Here is a 21,080-nt window from a genome sequence, read left to right as displayed (position 1 = left end):
GATGCAGCACATGGGGTTTAAAGTGAGAGTGATGCCCATTCCCAGCAGCTCCAGGAGGCAGTTGGAAAGAGTGCGATGCAACAGCTCATGAGTGATATTTTCTCGCATCCCAAAAACGTATCAGTCTGCAGGCGATGCTCAGCAGTGGATGAGCCGGTAACAGCTTGCAGGTAATTAACATCTTTGGTGTAAGAGAGGATGTAGCTCATGTTTGAATGCCCTTGGGTTATTTCCCACGATCGATAAGCTTTGTAAATAATGTATCCTGCAGAGGGAAAAAAACGCTACCTTGTACTTATCAGATTTTGTGCTCTGTTTGGTTTAGCAATGCTAAGAGGGAATACAGCTCAGAGGGAATAATAAAAGATGTAAAGGGGTAAGGGGGGTGACCCTGTGCTACTGCAACCCCCCCGAGATGCCACTGAGGAGCGCTGGGAGGGGAAAGCTGATTAAAAGCTAACAGAGGGGGAGCGAGCTGCCAATCCAGCCGTGCTGTGCACAGGGCAGATACCAGCTCCCAGGGCCACACTGCAGATTTTGGGGGAGATTTTCCTGATTCTGGGTGGTTAAAGCAGACCAGAGAGAGGGAGGCAAAGCCGTTAGCATCCCTCTCCTATTATTTCTTTGCTTCCCTGCTTGTAAAGGCACATGGTGGAGCTGAGCTTGGTGCAAACCACAGGGCAGTGCCTTCCCCGAGGGCTATGGGGACAGCTGGCATTCTTGTTTGGCCATGCCATTTCCCATGGGGATTTTGGGAGAGCACTTAAGCACCCAGTGATGCCCTGTCCACACCTCGGTAATCACATGGGGAAGGCTGAATATAAAACAGGATGGCAGGGCACTGAAGCTCTTTTGGGGTCAAGGGGAAGGACTTGACTGAAGAATTGGGAAGGTACAGACAGATGCATTTAAAGCAGCAGCAGGATGGAGACTTGCTATCCTGGCTTTGGTTTTAGTCTATAGCCACAGGTTGCCTCTAAAAAAGCATAAACCGGGATTGCTCAAGCAAGCAGCCAGAGAGCTGCCTTGCTGCCACGACCTGCTGCCAGCTCAAACAAATACCTTGGGTTTTTTACTAAAGAAAAGCAAGGAGCTGGCAGGAAGTGGGCAGTGTGGTGTCAAACACCTTCGGGATTAAAATAACACCCCCAGTAAGCCCTTGCTAGAGGTTTTGTGTGCCCAGGCTGCTCACTGAGCAGCTGGAGCCAGAACACCTGGGAGTTTTTATAAATTAAAAGGAAACACAGGTCTCCCTGATGTAAAACACATAATTACAATATGTGGTAGAGCACGGAGGTTTTTGTCGATTTCAAGGTGCTGGAAATTTTTGGTTAGGTCAGTAAATAATTCTGGAGTTGAACTGGGGTGGCCCCATTTTCCACAGAGACCCTGCTGCCTGGTAGCCCGCATTCCCTAACGGTGGGCAATTTTCCACTATGCACTGACAACTGTGGACTGAAAAGAATCCATCATGTCCTGGCTGGGAGCTGGACAGGGCAGAATGGCTTTTATCACCCCCTTTCCATTGCAAACAGCAGCCGGGGATGCTGCTACCCCAAGAGCGATGCACTGGGCTGGGCGAGCTGCGGTTAGGAGCGAACATTCTGCAAACCACCAGGCTGAGGAGCGAGCACCTTGGGGAGTCTTTAAACATAGCTTAATTACATTAGCTATACACCAGCCAAGGGGATAATTTACCATCCCCAGACAGATGTTTTACTCCTTGCAACAAGAAGAAAACAAAAGCGAGCACAGCCCCATGCAGGCACCGCCCACGCTGGGGGACTCTCCTGTCCCTGAGCATCTCCGACAGGTCGAGAACCGCTGCCGATAGTGTTTCCTTGCAAAGCATTGGCCCCAAGGGCTTTGCTGGCATGCTGGTTTCTGCGTGTGCCTGGCCTAGAAATACCCATCTACAGTCCTACCTGTAGGAGTAAATTAATATTTGCAAGAGCTCAGCTGCTATCTAGGGCTTGGGTTTTCTCCCCGCTGCCCCAGGAAGGGTGTTTTTCGAGGCAGCATGGATGCTTGCTGCTCCCTGACAGCTGGAAAGCTTTGCTCTGGAGCTTGGCTGCTGGACCATTCAGCTGTGTCATGGTATAAATTTCAGGTTTCGTGGGGCTGGTACCATCTCCTGGTCTAATTTTGCCCCCAGTCCATCACCAACCCACCAGAGCAAAATTCAGCACCCCAGGGACTAAACCTTGCTCGCACTGGGGAGATGCTGCACTAGGAGCAGCGTTACATTGCAGGGACCAACAGGAGCCGGCACATCCCCATCAGGATATCTCTCCATCACTGTATCTCTAAAAAATCCCAGCTTTCCAGGCTGATGGGGATGGGGCCTGTTAAAACTTTCTGGCCCCCTTCAGGGCTGCTCCAGGAGCTGGAGACCAGATGGTCTGAACAGATTACTGCAGCCTCTGGGGCCATACATCCTGGGCGCTTTGGCAGGCCTGAATTCCCTCTAAATGACAAAAATAAACAAAATCTCCCAGCACTAAATGTCGGGAAGCCCATGAAAAAGCTGTGTACACAATGAAAACAAATATATGGTTAAATAACCTCTCTAACAGTATTTCTGTAAAATGCCTCTCTAAATAACGCCAAGTGAAAGGCTTGCTCCATTCTGATTAACCTCAGTTGGGGAAAATTGTCTGTATCAAATCATTACCATCAGCTGATTAAAAATGAATTAAACCAAACGGAAAACAATTCCCAAAACATCATGTCTCCTTTCCAGTTCAAGGCCAAATTAAAAATAATAATAAACCCTATAAGACCCAGGAGCAAAAAGACCCTAAGTCACCACAGCCTGAGGATGAAACAGGTGATGGGGACCTGTGATGGGATGGGATGGATGGGATGGAGGGACTTGATGATGGTCACCCCACGGAGAGGTGGCAGGACCAGGTGTAAGGGTCATAAAGCATAAAGAGAATGCTGATATGGATTAATTAAAATTACCGAAATGATCTACCCAGTCCTTCGCCTCTTGAACAGACCCATTTTTCGAAGTGCTGGAATCAGCAAAAGTGAGTTTTTAACATCTCTCTCTCATTTTTGTTTTATTTTTAGGAAGCCTGGCAGACCCTGAAGGAAAGTGCAAAGTCACAGATCTGGAGCTTCGACCGGATAAATCTGTCCCAATGGGACCATCCTTGAGTATTGAAAGCCAATGGGAGATGTTTTTTTTCATGGAGGAAACACCATCCTAGAGTGTTTCCAGAGAAAACATGTCCAACAGCATCACTGGCAAGCACCAAGGAGAGGGAAACAGCAGGAAAACCCTGCATTTGGTACTCTGTACAGGCACCCTCCTTCCCTGTTGGAGCAAGCTCCCAAGGAAAGCCTCCAAGTAATGGAAAGGCCTCAAATATTCCTTCTCATGCTACTTATATTTCAGTTGTTTCCATTTTCTCACTCATTTTCCCAATAATTGTGTAGCAATTGTTGGGGCTCATCAGCAGATGCTCCTAGGTCCTCCCCGTCTTGGGGCTGAACAAGAGGAATCCCAGACATGGATGGCTGTCCCGGAGCTGGACTCATGAAAGAGAAGGGTCCCAAAATACAAGGGGCTGCGGGATCCGTCCTCCACTGAAGCTATGCTGGTGACACTGCTGTGGTGTCCTCATGGTGTGTCCCCCCCAACATGAATAAGACAGAAAGTTTTGGGTCTTGGGGTAGGGCTGCTGAAAAATCCATGTTGCCAACACTTCTTGGACACAAACCCACCACATCACAAAGGAGAGTCTAATTACTAACTCTAATTACAAAGAGGAGTAAATCACCTCGATTATTTTATTTTTTGGCTCTTGCTGAGTGCCTTTGATATAATAAAGAAGAACAATTGACAATCAAAGGGACCTGCCATAATGACACTTTAACAACAGCCCATTTTGAGACACCAAAACTGCAACTCGGCACTTCTAGAAGTCGTAAAAACTGTTGTAAAACCTACTCTCTGTCCAAGCAATTGTAAAAACTTGTCTCCAATGATGAGGAGAGCATGACTGCTGGGAGGAGGTGCCCCAGGGTGCAAGCATCTCTGCTGGGTCCAGCCCTCAGGAAAAGATGACTGTCCCCTGTCCCCATTAGCATCCAACCCCATGGGATACACGGGGACCCGATGGCTGCAGCAGAGAGTGAAGCATCACTGGGGGGGCTTTTTCTCCACCCCAGCTCATTTTTAGAGCCATGCCATAAAAAAGATCATTTAATCCTTTTAAGGGGAGGCTTGTCCCTCCATGAGATGTATAGCTGTCAAAAATGCTTACACGTATGGGCAAGATTTTCTGCTTTTTGCTCTGCCCGTCTCCAGCTTTCCAACACTGGGACATCTCTGCATCTTCCTCAAAGCACTGGCACCATAAAACCAGCAGAAAACACCACTATGAGTGTTAATAGGAGCAGCGTGCATGCTATGCATGTATGCATATATATTTTGGAGTATCCTTTTGGGGTGCAAGGTGAGGCAATTAATAGCGCAGCCGGGTCGGGGGCTCATTAAGGGTCACAGGAAAGCAGCTTGGTGCTGGTTTACGGTGCCTGGCTGCTGCCGGGAATTAGCACCAAGGTGCCACCCACTTTGATTTGAATAGTTCTTTTGACTGAGGCCATAAAATTAATGTCTGAGCAGATAGCTGGGAAAACAGGAAGCCATAGAAAGTAACTTGGTGCTTGGCAGAGGAATTGAGATGAGCTGCATTTGGGAGATGCTGGTTTTGATTGCATTTCTTTCTCCTCTGGGGGTGCCAAGTGCCCCGGCACAGTGGTTACCACATCCCTATCCCTCTGCCCCATGCCGCCAGCTCTCCCTAACCCCCAGCTCTCCGGTACTGCTCTCATCTTGCTGCTTATCTCTCCACCTTGCTTTTCTCTCAATTCCCCCATCCCTTGCACGTTTATCTAGCCCTTCGGCCACTCAGTCCCTGCTTTATTCACCCAGCCTCTACCTTGCACTCCTGGTTAGAGCTTTACCTATTTATATTCTTAACCTTTGCCCCTCTTTCCTCTGTCTCTTTAATCCATACATCAGTCTTGTTTATGGCCTCCGCACTGCTTATCTCAGGTGCATACGGCCCCATATCTGTGCCCTCTCTCCTAAGCCATGCTTAGTTCTAGCTCCTCCACACAGCAAAGCGTGGTGGAAGAAGACCCTTCAACACAGGACCATGAGGTGCAGGAGCTCAACATCCCACCCGGGGGATGCTTCCCCTACCTGACACACTCTTTGACCCATTTTTGGGGTTAGGCCTTGCCCTGCACGCGGGCATCACGAAACCTGCAGCTGGTGAACATGTGCAGGGGTACCCAACATCCTGCATCCCTTCACCCTGGGATGCTTGGGACCCGGGTACCCGACAGAGGACAGTCATTTGGGGAGAAAGCTCACATTTCAACAATGCTGTGAGATTGGTACCCGAGTCAGCTTTACCAGGCTTCCCAGCAGTCAAAATTTAAGTCAGGAGGACCATCAGCTGAACATCCTCAATACATTGCCCTGTTGCTCCACCCTGCTTGCTGCTTCGGCACCAGAGCTCCATGCCTTTCCTTGGACTCCCTATTCCTACGTCATCACTCTGCATTCCACAAAGTTGCTTCACAGAGTCCAGCACAGCCCTGCCTGTAATTTTTACGCCTCCTCTCCTTCCCCAGAGTGTGGGAATTTTCCTTTTGCTGATTCACGCCTCCATTGCATCATTTTTTTTTTAAAGTGCTGACGCTGGCTGTGCTCACCCCAGGGAAAGGCTGATGCTTTCACCCAAAAGCTGATGCTTCAGGGACTGGCCCTCTGCCAGCCACGTGTTGACAACTCAGCCAAAAACCTGCACCTGTGCTGAGCAAACCGAAACCTCTCACATCGTTGGGGTTAAATAAGGGAAATTTCTGGGGTTCCTTTTCCCCTCACTGCCCTATCCCAAACCCAGTGCTCCCAACCTAGTCCCTGTGCTGGGAACAGCACACCTCAAACATCAAAAAAAACCTTTTTTTTAGCATAAAAATTCCCTGGCTCTTCCATCTTGGCCATTAAGGTGGCAATAAAAAGGTCCAGTGGTTAGTCACAGCCCTGCAGGCATCACCCACATCCCTGGTGTGATGGAGCTGTTTGCAGCCCTGAAAGGGATTTTGGGAGGTGGAGCATCCAGATCCCCTCACAGGCACCTTTTTGGGAGAGTTCAACAGCTGGATTGGCAGTTTGCCTCCAGTTCCTCCTTGTGATAATCATTGCTGGGGGTTTCCCCCTCTCTGTTTCCTCCCACCTCCCTCCACCTCACACCTCAGCCAGATCCATTCCCCTGCAGAGGGGTCTCTTGCCCAGTGGGATCAGCAGTGACCCAAGGGTGGGTCTGCCAAACAGAACATCACAGACACTTTCGATGGACTTTGCCATTTATTTTCTATCCTGGGAGGCTGCCTTTTATTTTTTTGCTATTAAAAAGGCTCAAGAAGCATCTGACACAAGCTACCTCTTTCCCAGACTCCATTAATTTCACCATCCCTGCCAACCCAGCTTGCCTAGCCGTAATCTTGCCTCCCACTGGCGAGGTACAATGGGACCATGCAAGGCCTCGCTGCCCAGGAAGCAATTCCCAGCAATTCTGAGCAATTCCCGCTCTGTAAAGGGATACACTGGCTCTTGCAATCAGATCAGGAGTGCCACTACTCTCCTGCAGTCACCTTGGGGATGTCTCTCCAAATCCCACGTTGCAGAGGATGTGCAGAATGATGGGCACCTGGATCACAGCAGGATGGGGACGAGGGAGCAGCCCGTGCACATACTCCCACCCCTGGGTGGGGGATAGCAGGATGCGGCCCATCCCTGCCTTGTGCTGGGATGGTGGCACATCCCTGCAGCCAAAGCCCCTGGCTTGTTGCCTGTGCCTCAGTTTCCCTAAGCAGGGTGAGGAATAAACAGAACAAGGAATTCCCTAAATAGACTAAAATGTGAAAGTCTTCACTTTGGCACTTTGTTTTCCCATTTGCTACAGCAACCGGAGAAACCCACGCAGCTGCCCTGGATAAACCTTCTCCTGGCTGTGGGGGCGGCTCTGATGCACCTTGTGCACCCCTATAAGCAAGGGGCCCTTGTAGGGTGGAATGATTTTGGAAGGTCTCAGCCATGCTGTTGTGCTCCCTGCTGCTCTCCTGCCAGCAAAGGCTGCCTGTCCCCTGCCCACATGCGCAATTTGGGATGGGATCAGCACAGACCTTTGTCCCCTGTGGTCCCCATGGCAAACCCGGGGACATCTTCTTTTTCCTCCATCATGCTGATAAGCCTAGAGGATAATTAGCAAGTAACAAGCCCCACAGTCACAAAGTCAGGGTGGCTTTAGCTCTGTCTGCTCTGCCGCAGTGCAAATGACAGGGAAATGGAGATTTTGGCATTCAGCAGCAACGCCATCACTAGGGATAATAAAGAGGCGCCCCTAACTGGGAGGAAGATGCGGGAGGCAGGGAGGCAAGCAGGAGAATGAGAATATCATAATTACTGGGTAGTTACAAAGTAATGAGGGGTGATTAATGCTCCTGGCCTGTGATGTAGTGGGGAGGCACTTGCAGCCATGGGCTTGGGACACCACAGGGTACCAGCGTGGCCACCTTGGGGACTGCATGTGGCATGGGAGTATGTGGGCAGCTGCCAGGCTGCCTCCACCCCAGCAGTTAAAGCTTCTCCTGATGGGAGCAGGAGCTATTTACTGGGACCAGCTCCCACTGGAAGCCAGGAGCTGGAGATCTGGCTCTGGGCTCACGCCCTCTGGGCTTGTCCCAAGTGCAATAAATGGCAGGGCATAAATGGAAGGGGTCGTCGTCCCGACCCCCCCCCTTTACATTAAAACATTTTTGTCCAAGTGACAGCGAGGGAAAAAGGAAGGGAGGAGAATGGATGCAGCTCCCTGGAGAAGATGGTCTGTGAAGGGCTGGTGATGCCCACAGGTGTCACAAGTTTGCAACACCTCAGCCAGGCTGAGCCCAGGGCTGGGGCAGCTGCAGCTCCCTAGGAGAGCAAAGAGATGAGAGCTTTGCCCTCTGTAGGTGATGCAGCAAGACAAGAAGCTCCCTCGCTACGGACAACTCAGCACTAGAGATGTAACTGGGGTGTCCCATGCGCAATGACACACGGAGCCCTAGGGACCCCTGCAAATCAGAAGCGGAGCCCGAGCCAGCAGTTAACTGCATTTGTGCCTCCGATCTCATTTGGAGTGAATGCTTTTATCAAGGTAAAGTGGCAGGGAATCTACTTCTGTAGCTTTCTACAGGATTTGGGAAGAACCCCCCTTAAAAAGCTAATTTTTCATTCCAATTTAATTTTTAGCTTGCTGAGGGTGCCCAGTGGTCCCTCCTGAGTCTGCTCTGATTTTGGTCCAGAGCACCCTGAAGCATCCCACCCTCAGATGCAGGAATTATCCCTGGATGGCTGTCAGGGTTTGAGTACAACCACGTCAGTGGCTTAGTGGGATTCAAGGGAGGATCAGACACCGAAGGGGATAACAAGAGAGGATAAAAGCTTAGAGGGGATAAAAGCCCCTGGTGCATTTGGGTATGAGGCAAATACTAACTGCCCAGGGTCAGGGAGGCAGTTTCCCTCCAGGAGGGTGATTTATGGACGCAGGTGGGTTGCTGTCAGCACATTGGTGTGACCACATCCCTCAGCCAGTCCTGTTCCCTAGAAGCAAAGCCAAATTTCCCCCAGTTTGGGTAGTGAGGCATGGATGTTCAAGTGGAAAAAAATACTCCTGAGTAAAAATAGGTTTGAAGAAAGCATCTCCAGCTAAGCATTGGTTAATGGTTCTGTTTATATGCCAAAAACTTAGATCTGTTCTAATTCCCTTGGTGTCCGGTTTAATAGGACTCTGAGCATTGGTGTTGACCAGGTGACTGATGATTCCTGCTGGTTTCTGTGGTGACGTTCCCCAAATACACTTATTTTAGGAGTAGGGGAGGCCACGCTGGAGTGCATCTCAGCAGCATCCTCCATGCTGGTTCCCACAGGTCCCACATGTGCATCCTCCCAGCAGGGACAGGCAGGATGAGTGGGAATCCTGGACACAGGCAGAGGGATGTGCTGCTTGCCCCAGCTCCCTCTGCCTCTGGGAGCCAATTTGGGGTCCGTCCCACCTTGTCCCAGCTGATGGAGGATTGGCCCACTTGGATGAGTGAGGTGGACCATGTGCCCCAATGCAATGAGACGTCCGTCTGCACTGGGCATAGTGGAACTCAGACTCCTGGGAGAAGCAGAAATAAAAGCCACCGGTGCCAACCTGCTGTGCTCGGTGGCCTCATGTTAGGCAACAGCTTATTAAAAATCTGTCAGTGGCCAGGCTGCTGCAGGCCATATGCTAGGTGAGCAGATAGATGTCTGAGCCAACACCATCTGGGCATGGTTTGGGGGGTGGTGTGGGTCAGACCCTTCTCCGGGGTGGCGGCACGTGGGGGTCTGCACAGGACTGGATGGCTTCAAATCAGCACTGGGGAGGGTGAGGACCAGCACTGCGGCAGGAGGGCATCGCCCCGCAGCATGGTCCCTGACGGCACACGGTAGTGGCATCACCACCCTGCCTCAAATCCTGCTGAACCTGGGAGAAGAGCACTTTGCTGGTGCTGGGATGGGGCTTGCACAGGCACAGGATCATCACCCACGGGCTGCTGACCAGGCTGCTAAACTCCCCCTGTGCCCAACCAGGCTGCACAGGGCCCAGGTATGAGCAAGCCTGCCAGGGACATGCATATGTGTAGGATGCAGCAATGGCATGCACATCCCCACCTCCAGCTGTATTTAAAATCAAGATAATGCCTTATTCTTGATGCCTTCTCTGTGGCACGATTGGCCCCATCTCTGCTCTGCTTTATGCAGCCTGCAGCAGAGGAGAAGAGGTTCGCTCCTGGCTGAAGGGAGGCACACGCCTCCCCCAGCTCACAAGTGATGCTCTTCGGGATGGTCATCTTGCTGCTTACACAGAATCCACATGCGCAACGCCCCCATGATGTTAGAAATTCGGTTTTCCTGGCTGGAACTTGCTCTGCCACTAGCTTCACGGAATGCCTCCCATAGGAGGATTTCTCCTTCAGTTACTCTGGAACCCGCAGGGGATGTGAAAGAGCAGGACCGAAAGACTCCTACCCAGGAGCTGAAATATGGACTGAGACCGAAATATGGATGAGCTAGAGTTCACCTGGAATTTAACGGGTATTTTTAAGACCAAATGTAAAACCCAAGTCCTTGCTATTTACAGTCATTAAATGTCCCCCTGTTCATTCTGCAAAGGGTAGGCACATTAACCTGCTGGCCTGGCTGCCCTCCGCTAACCACATCCTCATCACACAAATTCCCCTGACATTTGAAACTGCTCTTTTTTCCAAACCCACGGCCTACTCTCACTTCCCAACCCAACATTTCGAGGCTGGTCATTTGCTTCTTGTCTTTCCTGAGGATCTTCTAGTATAAAGGATGCTATGGAGGAAGAAGAATGACATTATCAAAGCATCAGGCATAAGCACATCTCCATCACAAAGAGATTAATTTTTTGCTCCAATTAACATCCTAAAACCCTCCCTCAGGCAGCGAGGGGCAGGCGGGCAGAGCATCACCTCTGCCCAGGCTCACGGCTGCCTGTTCTGCCTTCGCCACCTCTCTTTCCAGCTCCCATTTCCATGGAAACCTGCCCTCCTCGCTTCTTCCCCTGCCTGCACTCCTGCTAATTTAAGTAAACCGCTTGCTTTCTGCTCCCCGAGGAGTTGCCTGCATCAGCTGGAGACATCCCACCGGGGCAGGCAGGGATGTCACCCTGCCTGCTGGTACCTAGCAGCCCCTGACAAGCACTGATGGGGTCTGTGCAAAGCTGGGGGTGGGTGTGTACCCTTATTTCTGCTTTCCGGCAGCTTGGGCAGGGAAGGGCAGGGTCCCTCCTTATTTCTGGCCCTTTCACCTCCTCCCCTCCCTCCCGGTCCTTTCTGTGGCTGTTTCTTTCCTCCCAGCCCTCCTTATCTCTCCTCCCCCTGTCCCTCTTTCCAGCTTTGTTTACATCAGTAAAACACTTGTCCAGGTCAAACATGGCTACTTGATAAATACATTTCCATTGATTGCTTAAAGAAAAATCCTCCAGAGCGGCATATTCTTTGCTCTAGGCACTGCTAACACCTCAAGATCCCTCTCATCCCGTCCCCAGCCCTCCATCCTGATGAGGAGGGTATGTTTTGGGGACACTCAGAGTGGAGGTGGAAGGGACCCCCCTCCTGCAGGTATGGGATGTAAGATATGACACCCGAAGAAGATATATGATATAATTCACCTATAAATCCATTTGGGAGACTGAGAGCAGGGTCTGAAGGGCTGACCCCTTCCGTGCTGCACCCATGGGTGACAAACCACCTCCAGCTGCTTCCCCAGGCAAGCGCTCCAGTGCATCAGCACTTGCACCCGTGTCCCTGGACACAAGCCATCACGTACCACTCCTCTTCCCTGGGCTTGCCCAAGCATTCCCATTTCATGTTGAAAACAGGGATGCTCAGGCACTGCCAGATCTCCTCCACCAAGCCCCACAGATGGGGACAGCAGGCGAGGCACCACCATGAAGGCTGGAGTCCTGCAGGCAGCTAATGCACTTGTGATAGGGAAGCTCATGAATCACTACAGCGAGTGATTTAGCCATAAAGCCACAATCAATACAGGGAAATTTAAGGAGATTAAGCTCTCTGCCTCTGCTGCCAACAAGATGCTACCCATCAGGGTCTCTGTTCCTGGACCACATCAGCTGCTGTGAGACCTCATGGGTGAGACATGTGGTTGTGGGTACCCACCGAGACCCCCAGGTACCCGTAGGGTTCACTCGAGAGGCTTTTTTTAGCCTAAAAATACCAACTGACATGTAACCTAATGCACAAAATGATGCTTCACCCACCCATCTAGTGAATGGTTCACCTCCTCTACAGCAAAACACACACAGGAGGCTGCTGGGAAGCATCACAGCCCAGTGAGCCCCACCATTTGGTGTGGGGAGAAAACAAATTAAATTATAATAATAAATAGTTAATTATAAATAAATAATAAATACATTAAAATGATAAATAATAATTTGGGCTGTGAAAAACTATCCCAAGTGCTTTGTGTGGTGCCTATAAACTACCAGAGCCCTGACCCGAGGGAGCCAGCAAAGTGCTGCGTGGCAGAGCATAAGGAGCTGTAATGAATTTAGAGTTTCCACCAGGCTTTAATAAAGTCCTTCTTGCAGAGGCTATTAAGGGAACTAAGATGAGAGGTGAAAGTTTGTTACAGATCAGAAATGGTCTAAAAGACAGAGAAAAAGATAAAAGAGATGAGCAGTGATGAAGGCATCCGACAAAGTGGAGAGCCTGGGACATCTCCTATGGGGCACATGCCCCAGAGAGGGAGCTGGACTGGTTGGACCAAGCGGGGCACTGCAGGAGGATGCGCCATGCCCATCCTCAGGAGCTGGGCTGGTTTCAAAGCGGAAGCTAAACCTCATTCATTCCTGGTGTTCATTCAAAATGAAAGCTGCCTTCGATGCTGAAGATGCTGATGCCACCTCCCTCTCGACAGCATCCAGCCTGCACATTAACAACACAGCCCTTAAACTCCCCCTCCAAAGGGCTGTTTTACCCTGGCTCAGCCTTACCCATGCTGCCAGGCACTCTGCTGCCAACAACGTCAGAGCCTACCATGTTCCATCGTGGATTTTCACCCAGCTCCATCATGATTTTCAACTCACGTTGGCTCGGGGGATGCTTTGGAGGTGTCATGGGGACAACCTTGCCTCTCCTCAGGGCACCAGCTTTGGGTCTCCCCCTTGCTGAGAGGGTGAGAATGACCTTTCCCAAAGGCAAAAAAAGCCCCTGGGGTTATCCAGGAATTGAGGGGGGTTTACACTCCCCACAAGCCCCCCCAGTCCCACACGGCTTCACACCTCCGAGCCTCTGGTGTGAGGGCTGAAAATCCCCAGCACATCCGAACCCCTGCCCTGCTGGGATGGATTTTTTTAATTGGATTGTGACAAACATTTAATACCTAATAGAGCTCACACCAGCACAGTTAATTAAGAAGGTGACTAATCCAATTCACTCGTGGGAGCACAGGAAGAGAAGAGTGGGAGGGAGGGAGCCTGTGTGCGTGCAGGGGGTAACGGCAGGGAGGGAGCAGGGGATGGGGAAAAATCAGCTCAGCTGCTATCGCCCTTCATTTCATTTTGTGTATGTGCATAAACGATGAAGGACTTTTCTTCCTCATTTTGTTTTCCCCTTCCAAGCACCGGAGCTGCTGGGTAGCTGAGCTCTCTCGGGCTGGGGGTACCACTGGGGGAGCATCACTGGAGTACCAGCCCGGGGGAGGGTGGAAATTCGTGGCAGGTCAGATGCTGGCAGCTGAAGGGTGCTTGGGGCTCAGACGGCAACATCCATCGTTACCTCCAGGGATGCCCATAGCCCAAAATGTCACTTTTTATTTTAAACATGTTCCAGCTGTTTTTCCTGCTCTGGATGGGATGCTGAGACCCAGACACCCCAGAGCGTCCCCCCTCTGCATGGGACCCTGCTGTGGGGCTGGCCCCAGCCACATCAGGCCAGCAGAGCTAGCTGTGGCAACATCTGTATGCCAGTCACTCCCCATCCCCCCGGAGTTGATAAATAAAACAAGTGGAGTTATTTTGGCCCCGGGGACAGGGCTGTCTCCCGGAGCACAGAGCTGCTCTTTCTCCGTCTCTCCACAGCACCGGAGTTCATTGTTATTCCCCAGTTGAGAACAGGACGTGGATTGAGCCGAGGTCCCCATCTGCGGTGGGCAGCCAGAGAGAGACTCTCTTCATATTAGCTCCTAACAGCATCAATAGCGCTTTTAAATGAAGCCCCAGGGGGAAACAAAAGGCTGAGCGGGGAAGAGCGAGCGAGTGAAGCCGGAGAGGGATGGGGGGACAGGGACAGAGCCAGGGAGGAGCGTGGAGTGAAGCATGAGCTGGAAAGGAAGATGAAGGGGGAAAACAGAAATGAAGTAGTTCTGTATAAAGCGTGTTTCCTACCGAAAACAAGGCAGTTGGAGGACCTCAGGATGCAGACAGCAGTGCCACGAGCACCAGGTACCAGGGATGCTGGTAACACTACCTGCCTCCACCTTGGCCGTTGCCTACTGCCACCCACCCAGCAGGAAAGCACCCAGCATGTTAACCAGTGTCCTGCTGCAATTAGACTTCATTAGGCGAGGCTAGCGAAATGAGATACTGCTTTAGCAAAATGACAAGTGGATGGGTTAAAATTGGGGAGTAAAAAAAAACACCCAACCCAACCCAAAGCACCCTCTGCTCAGGGATGCCATCAGCCTGAGGCCGGCAGGACCCGTGGGCAGCACCCAAAGCACCCTCTGGGACCCCATCTGCCCTGGGGTGCACGGGGCAGTGAGCGACTGTCACAGGGAGGAGGCGACAATGGTATCAAGTAATTAGTGAGGAATTACATGGAGGGTTCATCCCTCCTGTGGCCAGGAGTGAAGAGTCCCCTGAGGCGCTTCCGCATCGTCCCCCTTGCAGGAAATAATTACTTAAGTTAAAATTATTTAGTAAATGAGGCAATTCTCAGAGTGCTGTCTCAGAACCGTTTGCCCAGTTTACTTTGGTACTAGTGCTACATAATAAATTAACTGTGTAATTAAAGATAAGTTAATGCTGGTGCTTTGCAGAGGGATTTTCTTTTAAGTCTCTGTGCAAGTATAAGCATCCTTTATAAAAGCACACGCACACGAGCATTGCATGAGGAGGGCTGAACCCTGCGCCCGCAGCCGTGGGCAGGGCCAGGCTGTGTACTAATCCCCCATGAGAAACATCAGGGACCATTAGCACCAGCATGTCCCCTTGGGGAGCCCCTTTGCCCCCCCCAGGGGACAACAACCAGATCGAACCAAATCAATCTGTGTTTTAATTACTTGCTGAGGGGATGCTGGGCTGTCTGCGATGCTAGCTCGGCCGCCAGCAACCGAAATTGCCTCCGGTGTGGCTCCCTGCTCCTGTACCCCATGATTTTTATCAGGAACGTGGATGCACTCCATCAACAGGACCTATTCCTGGCTGTGGCACTCATCAGGGTGAGGCTGCAAAGCCCCACAGGAATTAGAGGACTCACTCACCAAAAAAATAAGGAAAATGAAAAATGTACTTTAGGAATCCATGTTTTCAGTGATTTCTGCTGACTAACGCAATTTCAGCCGAAACGAAGGAAGCCAGCATGAAGCAGCTCGAGAGCTTCACTGGGAAACATTTCCCTGGTGGAGATGATGCTCTAGGACCGCAGTGGTGGGACTTGCCCCCCAAGGGTGTGCACCACGAGGGGCTGCGTGACCCAGGACATGCTCTGTTCTACCTGCTGGCTCACCGGTCCTGCACCCACTGCCCTGCTCCAGTGCAGTGAAGGCAGGTCTTGGTGCAGGCAGGACTCAGAGGTCACCTCCCCTGGTAGCCATGAGCTCTGAAAGCTGAAGCCCAGCCTTTCCCTATGCCGGCTGTTGGTGGGCGGCAGACATCCCTGAGTGCCTGCTTCCCGCTGCGGGCAGCCGTGGCATGGTCCAAACACATCGATATCGACTCGGCAATCAGTTTTCAAATCCCAGGCAGCTGGGCCAAGGAACAGTAATTAGGCCGAGCTGCTGCATGCTCCAGCTAATGCAAATGCACCAGCTTTCCCTTGGGACATTGTCTCGCATCCCATGATGGAGGGCTCTGAAAAAGAGAGTGGTGCTGGGTGGGCAGAGTTAAGGCTGTTTGCCTTCCTCCAGGGAGGATATTTGCACTTTGGAAGGAGAGACAGCACCCACTGGAGCATCTCTGCTCCCGAGGCACCTCTCCAGCTCCATCCACAGCCCCCATCCCTGCACTATCCCAAGTGGGATCTTCTCCCCAGACAAGTAAGAGGAATAGGAGGGAGCTGCCCTGGGCATGAAGGACAGAAAGCCGAAATAACTTCTTCCCCACTGTGATGCCTCTCATCAGTGGAGAGGAAGGAGATCTTGAGGTGTCCCCAAAAAAGAGAAGGAGTATCAGCCAGGCTAAGGAAAGCGAGGTGGGTCATTAGCATGCCAGACCCACCAGACACCCAGATACCAATTATACACTCCTGAATAATTCCTGTAACAGCAGGAGACTTCAAACCTCATCCTCCTGTGGTGGCTTGCCATAGGGGGGACAAGCGCTGGGGCTCTGCTCACTCTGGGAAAACAGACAGTGAGCAGAAATGCCTGCCAAAAAGCCCTTACTGATCAAAAAAGCCAAGAGAGGTGCAGGGAGGTGGTAGCTGGGATTGGTCACAGCTTGTCTGGGGACACACTGCCTCCAAAAGCCAAGAGCTTTTAGAATAAAAATATTCAGATTAAGATCTGTGCTCACCAGATCTCCTAGACACAAGGACCTCAGCGAGCCCACACTACCTCTGCTGTTCTTTTTGCTGGGGACTTTGGGGGGACCCAGACCCCTTCCTACCACCAGCCACCCCAGGAAGCGTGGGGAAATAATTTAATGTCCCTGAGATTTCCACCCCAATAGCAAATTCGGCAGCAACTGGCCATGGGGTATCAAATCGCTGCCTGTGGGAGTTCCCAGTGCGGGGAGAAGGAGAGGGGCCACATGACAACCCACAGCCGTGACACCTCCACCTGCCCTGTGTTTTCCCAATCCCGGCTGCCCGGATGCTTACATGCCGTCAGGATGAGCTCACCATGCCAGCTTATTAAAAGCATTGTGCTTTACTGAAGGCAGCTGGTTGAAGCAGGGAACACAAGCAAGGCAGCTGAGTGCACCTCGCCAGTGCCTGCTCTGGCTTTTCAGCTCCCTGTTTCATACCCACTGCCCTGCAGATGCTTTGAGGGGAGAAATGTACCAGTTTATGGAAATACAAGGCTTTGACATTGCAAAGCATCAAGGAAAACAGGGGAGAGGGGAAAGAACCAAACAGTTACCTGGGCCTCATCAAGGAGCTGCCAGGAGAGGCTGTGATGGGTAATTATAAAGGGAAAATAAAATCAAGTTCCAAGCCGGAGGGGACTGGGAAGGTGCAGGAGGAGAGGGTCTCACAGCACCCCGCGTCAGACTGTGGGTGCGAGGCTTGGTGCCAAGATTTTGGTGAGGAAGGATTTTCCTTTGAATATTCATTGGGTCGAAAAACTCCCTGAGTAGGTCCAGAGGCCAAGAGGCGGGTGGGGATGTGGTGTCTCAACACACAGCACTGAGCCAGCTGCCAGCTCCAGCTGCCCATCCCGGGGCTGGAGCAGTCCGACTACTCCAAACTTTGGGGCTATTTCAGGGAATACCATCATCAATTCATTAGTGCAGGGATGATGCTGCCCCAGCGCCCACGCTCCGACCCCCTCCTTTGGCTAGAGAACAGTGGGGAGGGATGGAGTGGAGAGGCCCTTTCAATCCCCATGAAACCCAGTTGAAGCTGCTCCGCTTGAGGGCTGCAGGGGTGTGCCCAGTCAATGGGGACGATCTTTAACTAAAGGTCAGATAAAATCATGCTGTGCACCCTGGGGTTTATTTCAGGTACATCGGTAGGGAAGGCTTGACCTGCCTTGAGAGACATACAAGAGTGACAGAACAAGGGGTGGATGAACAGCACCTGCCAAACCTGCCTCCTATTTTTGATTTTATTTTTTAAATTCCTATTCCTATCCCTTCTTACTTCCTTATTTTATTTCTTGCACAGCAAGGGTGACATCCAGCAGAGAGCAATGATGTGGGTTATGGGAGACCAGGAACTAATCACAGAGCATGTCCCATAGAGACCCTGAGCTTCAAGCATGTAATGCCATCAAATTTAGTAGCCTCCTCCCAGTAACTCCAGCCAGCAAGCTGGGCACAGTTAGAGCCCAGTTCCTGAGAGCTGGGAGGATCCAAGAGGCTTTGGCTTCGCTGGGATTTTAACCCTGGCCTGGCCATAGGCTGCTGCTCCCCTGGCCAGGAGCGCCCTACAGGAGAAGCAGCATCCAATGACATTGACATTTCATTTCTCATTACAGGCACAATTAAGAGGAGAGAGGATTACAGGCAACGGCCACATCATGTCCCTGTCCCTTGGTCACCGAGTGCTGCCTTTATCTCTTCTGCCTGGGCTGTTCCGTCAATGGATCGACTTCTTCCCCTGACTAATTTATGGCTCCTTTATGTTTGTTTATATAATATGGTTAAACATCTACTTTACACCCTGCACGCTTGTACTCGCTAATTAGTATTTTTCTCCACGTTTATTGCATTCGCTATGTGCTCTGGCGAGATGAACGGGAGCAGGGAGAGGGCTGGGAGCCCCATAGTCACCCTGCGCTGGGGGCAGGAGCTGCAGCCCCCAGTTCATGCCAGCCCAGCAAGTTTGGGTGCTGTCCCTGCCCCCCCAAGCTGCAGATGAAGCTGTTGGCAGCCAGAGCTGCAGCTGTGGCAGGGAAGGGCTCCCCATAAATTTATTTCTGCCTCCTGATGTGGTCCTTAGAGCCACTTCAGGGTGGACTGGGTAGGCTGGAGCATCACTATTAGGGGAACAAGAAGATATCCATGTTCTCCCCCATGGTTGCTGCCCTGCAGTGACAAACCATCACTGCAGCCGTCTGTCCTCCCCCTGGTGATGCTCAAAGCCACCTGCTGACCCCCTCTGAGTGGGTTTGGGGGGCAAGGCAGACAGGTCTCCACTGGCATTGCTTGAGCCCTCCTGTACCTCACAAGTAGCCTCCCAGACACAGCAGAGCACAGCCTGTCCCTGCCCACAGAGCCACCTCCACTCACCAGGAGCTGAGCCCAGAGGAAACCCCAACCTCAGCCCAAAACAGACCTTCTCCCCAGCCTTGGTTTCCAGGATTTGCGGCCAAATCCCCCCCCTCCACTCCCCAAGCACCAGCACAATAAGCCCTGGCAGCTGGCACTGCACCTTCCAGTCCTGGAAGTATGGGTCTACATACAGATCCATACTGCTGTGGGGTCTGAATCTGCCCCATGGTTCCGGTAAAAGCCCCATCCCCCAAGGAGTCACCACCTCTTGCTTCCCAGGTGCCCTGGGGGGGGGACATGCCGGGCAGGTTGGCAGGGCCGGAGTTTCTCTGTGGCCCCTCGCTCCCACGAAGCCCACCTGTCTGGCATCCCATCCTGGGGGTTCACACCCCATCGCTGTGAGCACGGACCCGAGAGTCAAATAAACAGCCAGGCTCATGCTCCACCAAAGGTGCAGGAAAAGCCTCCTCTGACCCCTCTGCCTGGCTGCCTGGCCTCCTGCTCTCCCCCACTCCCCGCGCTGCAGTTTCCCTGCCTGCAGGCAGAAGTCCCATGGGGGTGCGATGGTGGGGGGGACAGCCAGAATGCGTCCGCCAGAAAACAACTTAAAATCTGGCCCTTCCTTGAAACCACAGGAGGGGATGTCTAGTCTCAGCAAATACAGGGAGAGGAGAGCTTATGGTGGTGAGGTGCTCCCCAATTACAGCCAGGAGGACAGGACACAGAGATTCTTACCCCCAGGCTCTGTAGCACCTTGGCAAACCCTCTTCCTCTCCAGGAAGCATCCCCCCAGCCTGGGCTCAGCCTCCTTCTCCTCTCCAGACAGACAGATTCTGCCAGAAGCCGTAACAGGTAACTGCTAACAAAGCATGCCTAATTAACGTGCTCCTTGGAAACACCCTTGCCGCCCCTTCCTCCGGATGCTCAACCACCGCTCCACTCCGCAGTAACCTCGCCAAACAAGTGCTCTGCTCCCTGGCTTTACAAGTTGCAGTTCAGCAAAGGCTCAGGGAGCATCTTTCAGCCCAAAGCTCTCAGATGGCCCCTTCCAGGGCAGCCCAAGGGGTCAGCTCTCCTGTAGAAAGGCACCATCACTGCCTACAAGGTATTCCAGAGCAGGCAGGAGAGGAGGCAAAAATCGCATTCAAACTTTGGTGAATTGAAGTAGAAAGCTTGGGTTAAGGCTCAGCAGAGGGCCTGGGTGGTCTTCGTTGTCCGTCAGCAGCATCTACAGGCAGACGGCAGCCGTGTGTGGGAAGAAAGGCTGGGCAGGGTTGTTTCCACCCCGCCTGGGGTTAGGGATGCCGCTTCCCAGCGGCTGCCAGCACGGCCCTGCGGGGAATCCATCTGCGCTCAGCCCTTGGTAGAGAGGAGCCGTGGACAGGAGGAGGGAGGGAACGGGGTGAGAAGGAGATAGGAAGCATGGGCTTGATGGGGAGAGGGTGTGAATGAACCCCCACCCCCCGCCCCCAGCACTGCCTGCAAGTATGCAGCAAGAAACCTCCTCCCCTCCCCGAACTGTCTCCTCTCTCTGTATGACGCAGGTACCAAGAGCCAAATTTCTTTAACCTCATTCCAGCAACAAAAGGAACTTGCAGAAAGAAAGTACAGGCAGCCTTTGCCCTCCCCACCCTCCACCCCAAAAAACCAACCCACCCATTCTTCCCCCCCCCCCCCCACGCTCCCCCGTGTCCGGAGCGGAGAGACGCCGCATCGCGGCGGGGGAACCGCGGGTCCCTTCCCGTCGCCGCCTCCCTCCGCGCCCAACTCTGCGCCTTGCTGCCCGGCCGCGGCGGTGGAGGGAGAGGGGACACACACACACACACACACACACACGCGCGCGCGCACAGCACAGACGGCCGGGGCCCGGGGCGCGGCCGCCCGCGGGGCTGGGATGCGCGGAGCAGCGGAGCGCGGCCACCCGCGGAGCGCGGAGAAGCGGGGCGCGGAGGCGGGAGCGCGGACGGCTGCCCGCGGAGCGCGGAGCCGGACGCGGAGCCCGGAACGCGGAGCGCGGCCGCCCGCGGAGCGCGGAGCTGTCCGCGGTGCTGAGGACACTCACCGGGCCGAGCCGGGCCGGGCCGGCTCCTCCTGCCGCCGCCGGGAGGAAAGTGGGGCGGCCCCGCGCCGGCGGGGTGCCCGGGCTCGGCCTGGCGCCCTGCCTGGCGCCGGCAGCCCCGCTGGCTGTTGCAGCGGAGACGAGCGACCCTGGGACTGCCTCGCTGCCGCTCCCTCCCCTGCTTAAATTTCAGCAGCTTGGGGTTGGTTTTTTTTTTTTTCCTCGTTTCTTTTTTTTTTTTTTTTCTCCCTTGCTCTCTCCTCTGCTCCCTCCGCTACCCG

At 52.8% G+C, this 21,080-nt stretch overlaps 1 protein-coding gene across 4 annotated transcripts in view; it reads right to left on the bottom strand.

The window, feature by feature from the left end:
- TNR (tenascin R) overlaps nucleotides 1-21,080 on the bottom strand; it is an 83,421-nt gene extending 62,341 nt beyond the window's left edge. For 3 of the 4 annotated variants that reach the window (XM_063344050.1, XM_063344052.1, XM_063344053.1), the window contains exon 1: nucleotides 20,803-21,080. The gene's annotated coding sequence lies outside the window, so the exon portion shown is untranslated. Of the gene's footprint in view, nucleotides 1-19,475; nucleotides 19,495-20,802 lie in introns of those variants that run through there. The other variant, XM_063344051.1, reaches the window with a different exon arrangement.

The sequence above is a fragment of the Chroicocephalus ridibundus genome, chromosome 8 (assembly GCF_963924245.1).
Source record: "Chroicocephalus ridibundus chromosome 8, bChrRid1.1, whole genome shotgun sequence".
NCBI lineage: Eukaryota > Metazoa > Chordata > Aves > Charadriiformes > Laridae > Chroicocephalus > Chroicocephalus ridibundus.
Note: the sequence above shows the minus strand (reverse complement) of the source record. Positions and strands in the feature narration are given on the sequence as shown.